The sequence below is a fragment of the Leptonychotes weddellii genome, chromosome 6 (assembly GCF_054177405.1).
Source record: "Leptonychotes weddellii isolate Sample4059 chromosome 6, ASM5417740v2, whole genome shotgun sequence".
Classification (NCBI taxonomy): domain Eukaryota; kingdom Metazoa; phylum Chordata; class Mammalia; order Carnivora; family Phocidae; genus Leptonychotes; species Leptonychotes weddellii.
Window position 1 is genome coordinate 34,954,252 of NC_138374.1, and position 12,642 is coordinate 34,966,893.

General features: G+C 43.3%; 1 long non-coding RNA gene across 1 annotated transcript in view; it reads left to right on the plus strand.

The window, feature by feature from the left end:
• LOC145722179 (uncharacterized) overlaps positions 1–9,054 on the plus strand; it is a 73,467-nt gene extending 64,413 nt beyond the window's left edge. Inside the window, exon 3 of the long non-coding RNA XR_014146270.1 lies at positions 5,850–9,054. This is a non-coding gene — a long non-coding RNA (uncharacterized LOC145722179). The remainder of the gene's footprint in view (positions 1–5,849) is intronic.
• The last annotated feature ends 3,588 nt before the right edge of the window (positions 9,055–12,642 follow it).

Sequence of the window (12,642 nt, forward strand, 5' to 3'; positions counted from 1 at the left end):
TGTTGCCAGAGGAATGTTTAAGAGAAACTTTCCAATTGAGAGCTTAAATCCTCAGAGTGCTGGGAGGGAGATTTATATTTCAAAGTCATCAGAGTATACATGACCCATGAATGGATGAGTGCATTCAGAGAGACTAGGTCCAGTGAGATGATAGTTATTTTAGGACAGGACTGAAGGCACACCTACTGCTAGCAGATGGGTTGGGAAGGAAACATCCTCAAGGGAGGCAGAGAAGGAGTAGTCTGCCAGAGAACAGTCAGTATTTTGTCAGAACTTTTAGCTCCCTGGTAAATCTCTATTTACAGAATGTGGTGGCTATTTGATTTGACTCAGAGCTCGTCTAAGCTCAGCTGGGGATGAAAAATGGGGAAGACAAAAAGGAAACCTACTCTCAGGACCGTATTGAACCGATACCAAACTGCTGGCAACATCTCAGCCACCTAAGGCTGTGATTTCATTTAAGGAAAACGAGACCCTGATTGGGAATTTAAAAAGAAATTCTGGCAAACTAGACCACCATAGGGAATTTCGAAAAACTCTGACATATTCCTGGAGATCTAAAAGCCAGCACACATGCACAAAGGCCGAGGCAAGGAGAAGTCACCCGTCCAGTTTACAACAAAAAATTATGAAATGTGCAAAGAAGCAAGAAAATATGCCACATACACAGAAAAAAAGAAAGGAAAAAAACTGGCAACAGAAAATGTCCTTGAGAGGGCACAGATTTTGTACTTAGTATGCAAAGAATTTAGATCAGTTATTATAAATATGTTCAAATAACGAAAAGAAAGCATGCACAAAGAATTAAAATAAAAGTATGACAGAGCGCCTGGGTGGCTCAGTTGGTTAAGTGACTGCCTTCGGCTCAGGTCATGATCCTGGAGTCCCTGGATCGAGTCCCGCATCGGGCTCCCTGCTCAGCAGGGAGTCTGCTCCCTCTGACCCTCACCCCTCTCATGCTCTCTCTCTCATTCTCTCTCTCAAATAAATAAATAAAATCTTTAAAAATAAAATAAAATAAAAGTATGACAATGATGCCTCACCAAATACAGAATGTCAATGAAGAGAAAAATTGTATATATACATAAATAGAAGTTTTGAAATTGAAGTGAAAAAGTCACTGGAGGAACTCAAGAACATATTTGAGCTGGAAAAAAAAGAATCAATAAGCTTAAAGATTATCCAGTCTGAGAAGCAGAAAGAACAAATAATGAAGAAAAATGAATAGAACCTCAGAGGTCTGTGGGACACCAGTAAACATACCAACATATGCAAAATAGGAGTCCCAGACAGAGATGAGAAAAGAAAGAGACAGAGAATAATTTAATAAAGTATCTGAAAACTTCTCAAATTTGATGAAAAACATTAATCTACACATCCAAATAGAACAAAATCCAAAAGATCCACTATAGACATATCACAGTCAAATTAATGAAATTCAAAGACAAAGAGAAAATATTAAAAACAGTAAAAGAGAAGCAGTTTATTAAGTACAAGGAATACTCAATAATATTAACAGCTGGCTTCTCATCAGAAACCAGAGGTCAGAAAACAATGGGATGACATCTTCAAAGTATTGAAAGAAAAAGCCTATTAAGCAAAAATTCTTTATCTAGCTAAACTCTCCTGCAGATCGAAAGGGAAGTTAAAGCATTTCCAGATAAATAAAAACTAAGAATTAGTTGCTAGCACACCTGAAAAGAAAAAATAAAACACAAAACAAAACAAAACCAAAAAACTAACCAGAATTCTTTAGGCTAAAATGAAAGGACACTAGACAATAATTCGAATCCACACAAAGGAAAAAGCAGCAGTAAAAATAACCATGTATTATGAAAGACAACATAAACATGTTTTTGTTTGTAAATCTTTTCTCCTCTGTCTTAAAATACTGCATTAAAATAAATATAAAACTGTATCATATACATATAAAAATATAATTTTATATATAAACATAAAACATATATAAATATAAACTTATATAAACATATAAAGTATAATTTTTATGAAAATAATAGCACCAAGGATGAGGTAGGGAATGAAGTAATAGTGGAGCAAAGTTTTATACACTCTTAAAATGCTACTTGCAATCCCAGGCCAATGACTGAGAAAATAACTTGGAAAAGTCTGGTAAAAGAAATAACAAAGGAATTAAAATGCTACACTAGGAACTGTCTATTTAACACCACGAAGATTGAGAAATCAAGCAATAGAGAAACACTAGCAAAAGATATAGGACATATATAAAAGAAATGGCAAAATAGCAAACAAGAATCTCACATTATAAGCAATTATGTTATTTATAAATGGATTAAATGCCCCAATCAAAAGACAGAGATTGGAAGAATGTATTAAAAATTATCCAACTGTCTAAGAGAGACACATTTTATATTCAAAGACATAAATAAAGAATAGAAAAAGATATACCACACAAAGAGCACACAAAAGAGAACTTTAAGACAAAAATCATCACTAGATACAAAGAAAGACCTTATAATAATATCAGGGTTAATCCATTCAGGAAATATAATGATTGTAAACATTTATGCATGTAACCACAAAGACTCAAAATACATGATGCAAAAAATGACAAAATTGAAGAGAGAAATAGACAATCAACAATAATATTTGGAGGCTTCAATACCCTAATATCAGTAAAGAATAAAACAACTGGGCAGAAGTTCAACAACAAAATAGAACACTTGAATAACTCTATAAACCAAATAAATGCATCTTGAAAAAAACACTATAAACTATATAAATGCATATGAATTATTCTCCATATGCCAGTCCGCAAAATACGTCTTCATAAATTTAACAGGATTGCAACGATACATTTATTTTCTCCACTTCAAAGGAATGAAATTAGAAATGAACAACAGAAAAAAATTTGAGAAATCCCCAAGTTTGTCTAAATTAACCAACATATTCCTAAATAATCAATAAGTCAAAAAGGAATCACATGAGAAATTTGAAAAAACAAGTTTGAACAGCTTAAACAACCATCAAGTGATGAATGTAAACAGGTAGTATATCTACTTAAGTTCAAAATCTGCAGGGTAGGCTGGCAGGCTGGAGACACAGGAAGAGCCAATATTGCAGTTCAAGTCTGAAGGCCTGCTGCAGAATTCCCTCTTGCTTTTAGGGAGGTCAGCTTTTTGTTCTATTAAGGCCTTCAACTAACTGGATGAGGGCAACCCACATTATGGAGCACAATTGTTTTATTCTAAGTCCACCAATTTAAATGTAAATCTCATCCTAAAACACCTAACAGAAACGCCAAAACCATAAGAAACAAAGAGAAAATAAATAATAAAATGATAGAGGATTTAATTGCTAATTTATCAATACTTGCCTTCAATATAAATAGTATAAACCTACCAATCAAAAGAGAGAGATTGGCAGAGTGAATAAAATAATAACTCAAGTAAATGCTGTTTCTAAGAAATGGACTTAAATTGCAATGACATGCAATCAGAGAAAGACATGTATCATATGACCTCACTGATATGAGGAATTTTTAATCTCAGGAAACAAACTGAGGGTAGCTGGAGTGGGGGGTGGGGTGGGAGGGAAGGGGTGGCTGGGTGATAGACACTGGGGAGGGTATGTGCTATGGTGAGTGCTGTGAATTGTGCAAGACTGTTGAATCTCAGATCTGTACCTCTGAAACAAATAATGCAATATATGTTAAGAAAAAAAAAAAAGAAGAAGATAGCAGGAGGGGAAGAATGACGGGGGAAAATCAGAGGGGGAGATGAACCATGAGAGAGGATGGACTCTGAGAAACAAACTGAGGGTTCTAGAGGGGAGGGGGGTGGGAGGATGGGTTAGCCTGGTGATGGGTATTAAAGAGGGCACGTTCTGCATGGAGCAGTGGGTGTTATGCGCAAACAATGAATCATGGAACACTACATCTAAGACTAATGATGTATGGTGATTAACATAACAATAAAAAAAATTAAAAAAAATTGCAATGACATGGGCAGATTGAAAGTTAAATGATAGAAAAATATGCTATGCAAATATTAGTAAAAAAGAGTGACTATGGGGTGCCTGGGTGGCTCAGTCGTTAAGCATCTGCCTTCGGCTCAGGTCATGATCTCAGGGTCCTGGGATCGAGCCCCACATCGGGCTCCCTGCTTGGCGGGAAGCCTGCTTCTCCCTCTCCCACTCCCGCTGCTTGTGTTCCCTCTCTCACTGTGCCTCTCTCTGTCAAATAAATAAATAAAATCTTTAAAAAAAAAAAAGAGTGACTATATTAATTTCTGATAAAGTAGTCTTTAGCACAAAGAAAGTACTAGAGCTAAGATGCATGTTACATGGTGGTAAACATAGCAATCTACTAGAAAGATATAATGAAACTAAATATGTACATACCAAACAATAGAGCCTCAAAATACATAAAGCAAAACTGATAAAGCTGAAAAGAAATAGAGAAATCCAAATGAACAAAATTACAAGATGAACCTTGAACTAAACCTCACATTTTATACAAAAATTAACTCAAAGTGAATCTGAGTTAAACGTAAAATATAAAGCTAGAAAACTCTTTGAAATAAAATAAAACATAGGAGAAAATCTTCAGTATCTAAGAATAGAGGAATAGTTCTTAGATTTGACAACAAAGATGTGACTCATAAAAAGAGAAATTGACACACTGAGCCACAACCAAAACAAAATCTTTTGCTCTGTGTGGATGAGAAGACAAACTATATACTGGGGAAAAAAATGTTTGCAAACCACATATCTTATAAAGAACTAATATCTAGAAGAAAGCTCTCAAAACCTACCAGTAAAAAAACCACAATCTAATTAGAAAATGGGCAAAGGTTATGAACAGACATTTCACTGAAGACCATATACAGATGACAAATAATCACATGAAAATATGTTCAACATCATTAGATATTAGGGAAATACAAATTAAAACCCATAATGGGATAATCACTATGTATCTATCAGAATGGTGAAAATTAAAAACAGTGATGATGATAACACCATATGCTGGTGAGGTTGTGGAGAAACTGCCTCACTCTTACATTACTTGTAGAAATGTAAAATGTTGTAGGCACTCTGAAAAACATTTTGGCAGTTTCATATAAAATTAACCATACAACTAACGTACAACCCAGCAATTGCATTCTTGGGCATTTATTCAGAGAAGTGGAAACTTATGCGCATGTAAAAACCCGTATCCAAATGTACAAAGTGGCTTTATTCATAATAGTCAAAAACTGGAAGGAGCCCAGATACCCTTCAATGGATGAATGATTAAACAAACTGTGGTTTATCCATACCATGAATATATTACTCAGCAATAAGAAGGAAACAACTATTGACACATGCAATAGCTTGGATGATTCTCAAGAGAATTTGCTGAATGAAAAAAACCAATCTCCAAAAATTGCATACTGTATGATTCCATTTATATAACATGCTTACAATGATAAAATTATAGGGATGGAGAACAAATTGGTGGTCACCCGGAGTTAGAGACAGGCGATGGAGAAGGGAGGTGAATGTGGTCATAAAGATGGAACTGTTCTGTATTTTGACTCTAGTCATGAATAAACAAACCTACATGTGATAAAATTGTATGAAACTAAACACACACACAAATGAGTAAAAAAAAAAAAACTAGTGAAACTGAATAAGATTTGGGGCTTGTAGCAATGTCAATATTGTGTTTATGACATTATACTATCGTTTTGCAGAATGCTAGCATTGGGAGAATTTGTATAAACAGTACATGGGACCTTGCTGTATTATTTCTTATCACTGCATGTAAATGTATAGTTAAATCAGTAAAAGTTTATATTAAAAACAACAGCTTCCTTTCCAACCAGGGCCCAGCAGAATGGCACCCACAAAGAAGGGCAGCAAGATGAAGAAGTGCTGTTCTGCCATCGACCAGGTAATGACCAGAGAATACACCACTGACATTCAGAGGCACATTCACGGAGTGAGCTTCAAGAAGCGTGCCCGTCGGGCACTCAAAGAGATCTGGAAATTTCCCATGAAGGAGATGGGAACTCCAGATGTGTGCATTGATACCAGGTTCAACAAATCTGTCTGGGCCAAAGGAATAAGGAATGTTCTAAACTGTATCCATGTGTGGTTGTCCAGAAAACATAACGAGGATGAAGTTTCACCAAACAAGCTCGATACATTGGCTATCTATGTACCTGTCACCACTTTCAAAAATCTACAGGCAGTTAATGTGGATGAGAACTAATCACTGATTGTCAAATACAGGTATAAAACTGCCAAAAACAAACAAGCAAACAAACAAACAAACAACAACAAAAAAGACCAAGGAAAGGTGGAAATTATAGGGGAAGAATCCAGAGAATAATAATTAAAAGATGAGGAAGTCAAGAGGTTTTGATGAAAAGGACAAAATAAAATATATTTCAAGTACATTATTCCAGGAAAAAAAGAAGGTTGTAAGCCATGCTTCCTACTTCCATTTACTCTGAGCTCAGTCCCACATGCCTCTGCATGGGCCCCCCGCCATGGGCCCCATACTACCCAGAGAAGCACACCCACACCTAGCAACTATCATTTGACTATGGAGCTTTCCAGGGCCCAAGGGCCCCTTACAAAGTTGGGAGAGAAAGTTGCTACCTAGAAATGGGGCCAAACTTAGGGACAATTCATTTCCTATACTTACCAAATTCAGTAACTGATTTCCATTATTACCTTCCATCTTGCTTTTTTAGGATGCCCAGTTTTAGGTGAGTTACCACCAAGGTTGATCTTCTTCTGGATATTAGGAGTCAAGCCTAGATTTTCAATGAAACAGAATGGTGTTCCTGAGCCTCCTTTCTCTCCAAAGAACTTGGAAGGAGAGCATGATTACCCACCTGCACTATTTGGGATCCTAGTGTCCAAAGTCTGAGTCTTGGGTGTCCATATAGCCTATGATAGTGGCAGGGATCGGGGGTTAGACATGTTCTGATTTTCTGTTCCTTTTGGGAATGACTTTAATAGTGGGGTTGAGTTAGTTCTGTATACTAGTTCCAGACAAGTTAACAGGTAAGGGGTTAGAAGGGGACATGGGAAAGGTTTCCAGGCTTGGGGTAGACAGCATAGTGAAGAGATAAGCTCACAGTTCTGGAATCTGCCCAGCTCAGATGGAGCCTGGACTCTCACTCACAGTGTGACTTGACCTGTGAGATGGGAAGGACAATGCTTGTCATGTATCAGAGCCTGGGTAAGCTTCGGGGGTGGGCGTCGGTGGGTAATTACTTAATAATTCACTTGTGCTCTGTGAAGGAGGACAGGATCAAGGAGGCAGCTGGACCCTAAGGTTAGTTCTGTGGAAAGGCAGCCTCCAGCCATACTGATAGCGGATGGACACAGGACCCTGGGCTCAGGATGCCCAGGCCTATAAGCATGACTTCCTAAATCTCTTGTGGTGACACCCGAATCTGCTGGTAAATGTAGTTTCTTGGGCAAAGCCTTATTTTCAGCATGGCCCACTTGCTCCCATCTCTTTCTGCTCTCCTCCAGTTTCTGGGGCTCAGATGGGAGGCCATTCCTAGCCCTCCAGAATCTTCTGACTTGTCCTTCTTTTACCTTCCCCCAGAGTTGTCCTCCGCGGTGCTTCTTTCACCATCCTCACCCAGTACTCTGCTTCTTTGTACTTCTCCTTCTAGTCTTCCCCCTTTGCCCGCACATGGTCACGGGTTCCCCCTAAGGGAACTTCCCTCATTACAGCAGCTGCTCAGCTAAGGATGCATGTGAAAGCGTTTCCACAAGCCCTCGCAGTGTGTGAGCTCCCACAGTGTGCCGGCAGAGGGCTGGGTGCTGGGGCACCTCTCCCTGATCTCTAATCCCCTGAGGCGTTGTTTCTGTGCCAGGAGTCAGGCCTGGAGGGGGTGTGCCAGGAGGACACGTGAGGTGATAATCAGAGGGGGAAGTCCACATAAAGCAGAGCATTGATCCAGCCTGTATCTAAAACACAAAGGAAACACCCTGTGGTTGATTTACAAATACCAACCCAGTGACTCCTATCAGCTGTGGACTGTGCTGGCCTCTGGGAAACGAAAAGTTGTGTTTCTGTCCCTGAAACGCCTGCCATCTGGCAGAGGAAAAACGAGGGGCTTGCAGCTCTGGATTGCTCTGTTCTACTTCCTTCTGAGACAGGAGAGAGGGCTTCTTGTCTTACTTAACTTTCCATGTTTTGGAGAGGAGGACTCAGTACTTGGTGTCTTCTAACACATGATCCTATTTTTGTCATCAAAGATGTCTGCATCCATTATGGACATGGGGAATGTGAATTTTAGAAATATTAAAGTACTTCATCAAGATTACACAGCTAGAGAGTGGTAGGGCTAGGATGTGAATGCAGGTCTTTCTGCTTCCTTTGAGATGGCCCTTTGGTGACAGGTAAGCACATACTGGCTGGGTGGAGGCAGGGAGAAAAGTTGGGGGAGTGGAGGACCATGGGAGCTGCGTGGACGGGAGATGATGTGAATGTGGCTAGGACAACACCAGTGGGGCTGGAGACAGACACAGAAAGTATGAGGGCCAGCCTCCTGCAGAAGCGCACTTGAGCCAGACAGAGCACTAGGCACTGAGGACACAGAGATGAATGGCATCAGTGAGCTCACAGTCCCCTGAACAAGGGAAATGGGAGCTGATAGCCACTGAACAGCATCACTGACACTCCATGGGGGGAGAAGCCCCAGTACAGACAAGGCAAACTCAGGGAAATCTGCCTGGAGGAGGTGAGCCTGGGGCTGACTCTTGAAGGAGAAGTCAGGGAGGCAGTGAGGAGAACGAGTGGAAATTGACCGCTAAATGCGCTTTTTAGAAAAAGCAAGAAGGGAGTAAAGAGGAGGAGGATGGGATGCCACCGGTTTTCTAGTTATCTTCTGGAGATCTGCAGGCTCCATCCCTCTCCCCAGCACATGCAGTGTTCCCGAACCTCCCCTAGTCTCTCCTCCCAGGCTCATCCATCAGGCCTGCCCTCTGGCTTCCTTCTCTGGCACTCTGCCTCCTCTCCTCCAGGAGGGTCGGAACCTTCCCCACGAACTTCCTGTGAGGTCAGCGCTGACCAGACCCGGACCAGAGAATCATGGCTGGAGATTTATCTGTCTGATCCAGATATAAGCAAGAGAGGAACAGAGGATATTGTCTGTCAGAATGAAAGACAGAGTCGGCATAAAAACCACAGAAACCTGGGCGAAGGATTTGCTGTTATCAGAGTTACCTGTCACAAGATGTCTGGTAACCGTCACCAGCTCTAGGCTCATTTAGCCAAAAATTGTGACATGCTTGGCCCAGGTGTAGGGAAAACCATAGTTGGACGGGATGCTGTTGTTTGGGACCAAGAGGAAGCACAGGGCCTCTGTGACCCCAATGAACTAGAGGCTCTCCAGTTAACAAGGATTTGGGCAGGACTTTTGGGATAAGCTACTTGATGAGAAGTAGCATCCTATGGAAATATGGCTCTTTTTGGTTTTCTTCTGTTTTTTTTTTTTTCCCCCCAGGCAACTTCCAACAGCTTTATAATAAACAGGCTGTGGCTCCCCAGTAAAGACACATAACAGACGAACAGACCGTGGCCAGACAGCGGCCCAGGTTCAGGTCACGTGGCCCTCAGAGCCTCCTTACAGCTGAGCACGGGGCCTGGTTGAGGCAGGCCCAGGATCGGGGGCAGACACCAGAAGAGTCTGCTGGCTGAAGCCCACCAATAGTTTGTTGATCTGGCTCCATGGCTCCTCCAGGTGGCGTGGGTCTCCTCCGGGGACTGGGTTGCCTTCTTGGGCCACTTGAGTCTGTTGGCGACTGTGTACACGTGTGTCCCCCGAGTCCCCCGACATGGGCCCGACACCTGGTGTTGCCACCAGCTGTGGTTTTCCTCTACTGTGATCGCTCCTCAGTACTGCAGATCCCATGCGAGAATGGACATTTCACATCCTACCCGCAGGTGTCAACCTGGAAAAGCCTCGGTCAACCGCCTCAGAAAGCATGCTGTGTGGCAGAGGAGACAGATGTCCCAAATCATCACTACACCAGTGAGGATGGGATCTGTGAGCCACAAAGTGAGCTTGATAGGCTAACAGAGGAAGGACCCACCCTTGGTGGGGAGGTAGGGTAGGCTTCATGGAGGAGGTGGTATGTGGGCAGCCCTGGGGGATGGAGGGGATTCTGTGGGTGGTGTTGTGGGAATGGAGACAGTGTGAGTGAAGGAAGTCAGTTGAGCAGGTGCTGAGGCTGCATGTGGGGGTGGACAGAGACATCGCCCCCCCAGCAGGAACTTGGGGCTCTGTCACCTCGGGTGTTTGGCCTTACTTAGGGAAGACCCTTCTCGAACACCCAGAGATGTAATCTGAGGCTGTTGTCACAGATGGAGAGGTGGAGGTGATGAGGTCTGGTCTGGGCAGTAGGAACCAGAAGTGAGAGAGAAACGCTGCCCCTGACATGTGGGGGTGGGGGTAGGGGTGGGGGGGTGGGGATGGTTAGGGACTGATGTGAAGCTGGGATTAGGGGAGAGAAGGGGAAAGAGAGCAAGGGGTGGAGTGCAGGGTCAGTGGCTGGACCCTCTGCCGCAGCTGCCATCAGGGATGACGGAGCACTGTGAGCATCACCCAGCTGGGGGCCACAGGGCCACCCCCTAGGGACCCCTTGCCTTGTTAGCTGCCCAACGGCAGTTCTGCCCTGCTGGAGCTCCACCAGATAAGAACTTGGAGCCTTCTAGAGTTTCTTCTCTCCCTTTTCAATTTCTTCTTTTTAATTTAAAAGACAATGGGATTGGGGCTGAGCAAGAGAAAGCCCGTGACTAGAAAGTGATGGACAGCTGGTATCCACCCGGAAGCTCGGAGTCTGGCTGAGGTGGTTCCTCGAAGGTGCGGATGTCCCAGGAGCCAGCCAGGCCTCCCTCGGGCAAGGTGGGAAGAGGTCCCCATGGAGGGAGAAGGAGACATGAGCTCCCCTTCCCGCAGAGACAGAGGAATTGGTCAAGAAAACAGGGTTTAGCCTCAGCGACTGGCCAGTACCTCCTGTCCCTGTGGACGCACGGCCTCCTCTGAGGGGCAGGCAGTCTGCTCCCCATGAGCCTCAGTTCCCTGGGTCCTGACCAGTCACCGAGACCTGCAAGGGTGGACCTGATACTATGTGAATATGTCATTATGTCTCAGTTAGTGCAAATAAGCAAGACTGTTTTCCCTGGTAACTTAGGAAATGGTTTCTATCTTAACCAAAAAATCACTTATTACCCCCCAAAATGGAAAGACAGGAATAAGAAGACCTGGGGACAGAGCAAGTGGGTTCACAGTTTACAGGCAGCTTCGAGGGCATCTTCTTAGCCATCGGCTCTTCGGGGCTGTGAGAACAGACCCCCAGGATGGTCCCTCCACCGACAGCAACTGCAGTGGGACACCAGCTGGTGAGTAGAGAGCTGGCATCAGACCCGGAACGTGCCCTGAGCCCGGCCTCTCCCTTTCCCCTCCAGCAGCTGTTCTGAGGCCCCTGGCCTCCCCCAGCAGCCACAGGAAATCCTCATCACCAGGCCTGGTCACTCAAAGCAGGAGTCCACTTCAGCCCCGAGGGTGCATGGGGGTCTAAAAGCATACATGGCACCAGGCAATGGTCCATCACCATTCAAACCGTTCTTCACATATATTTGGGCACCTACTGGAGAGACAAAGGGAGAGTTTTCCCTAAGTGAAAAAAACACACCCAAGAAACAAGGAACAGCCAAATGATGTCATCCCTGAAATACTCAGTATGTAAGACTAACATCTCTCTTGAGGGGCCATGACAAAGGAGAGAGAACAGGTCTTCCTTGGAGAGGACACTAATCCAAATGGCTAACATTTATTATCAATGATTTTCTGGGTGCCAAACATTACTCAAGGTGCTTTACACGACTAACTCCTTTGCTCTAACCATCCTACGTGTGAGCTCCTAACTTGCTCAAGCTAGAGACCCAGTCTGACTTTCAAACCTTTGTTCTGTATGGGTCCATAAAAGATGCCGATGGTGTATTTATGGAGAGCTTACCATGGGCAAGGCTGAGCCCCTTACATATGTGGTCATACTGAATCCCTAAAAAATCCTAGGAAAATGTCTCCCCATTTTACAGATGAGGAAACTAAGGCTCAAAGTATAGAAAGAATTCCAGGGAGGGTGGCATAGACACCCAGTAGATGAGAGCATCAAGTGGATGGTGGTAAGGAGATGGGGCGGCACGGAGTGGTGACGTGTGTTTGGAGAGACAGTGGGTTTGGAATGTTAGATGGGTGATATGGAACACCTCTTAGGAAAGGGATTCCCTGGGGACTCCTGGGTAGGGAGTTCCCATCCTAGAAACAGAATTTGAAAGCAGCACTTCCTCTTCCTTTATTGTTGGTGTTAGACTGGCCAGCTAGCTGTCCAGCTCTAGCCTCCTGTAATTTTCCGACATGTCCTTCTCTTTGTAAGACACAAGATTAACATTAAAAATCATTGGAGAGCAAGACTTTGCCACAGGACATTCAATACGCATCAGACACGTGTTGCTGAGTTCTCACCGTGAGCCTGACCCCGATGTCCTGGGACAGCTTAGCGCCAACCGTCCAGACAGCTGTGTCCCATTCCTCACTGGGCTCATGACGACTGCTCTGAGCGGCCTGGGAAAGAAAGGAG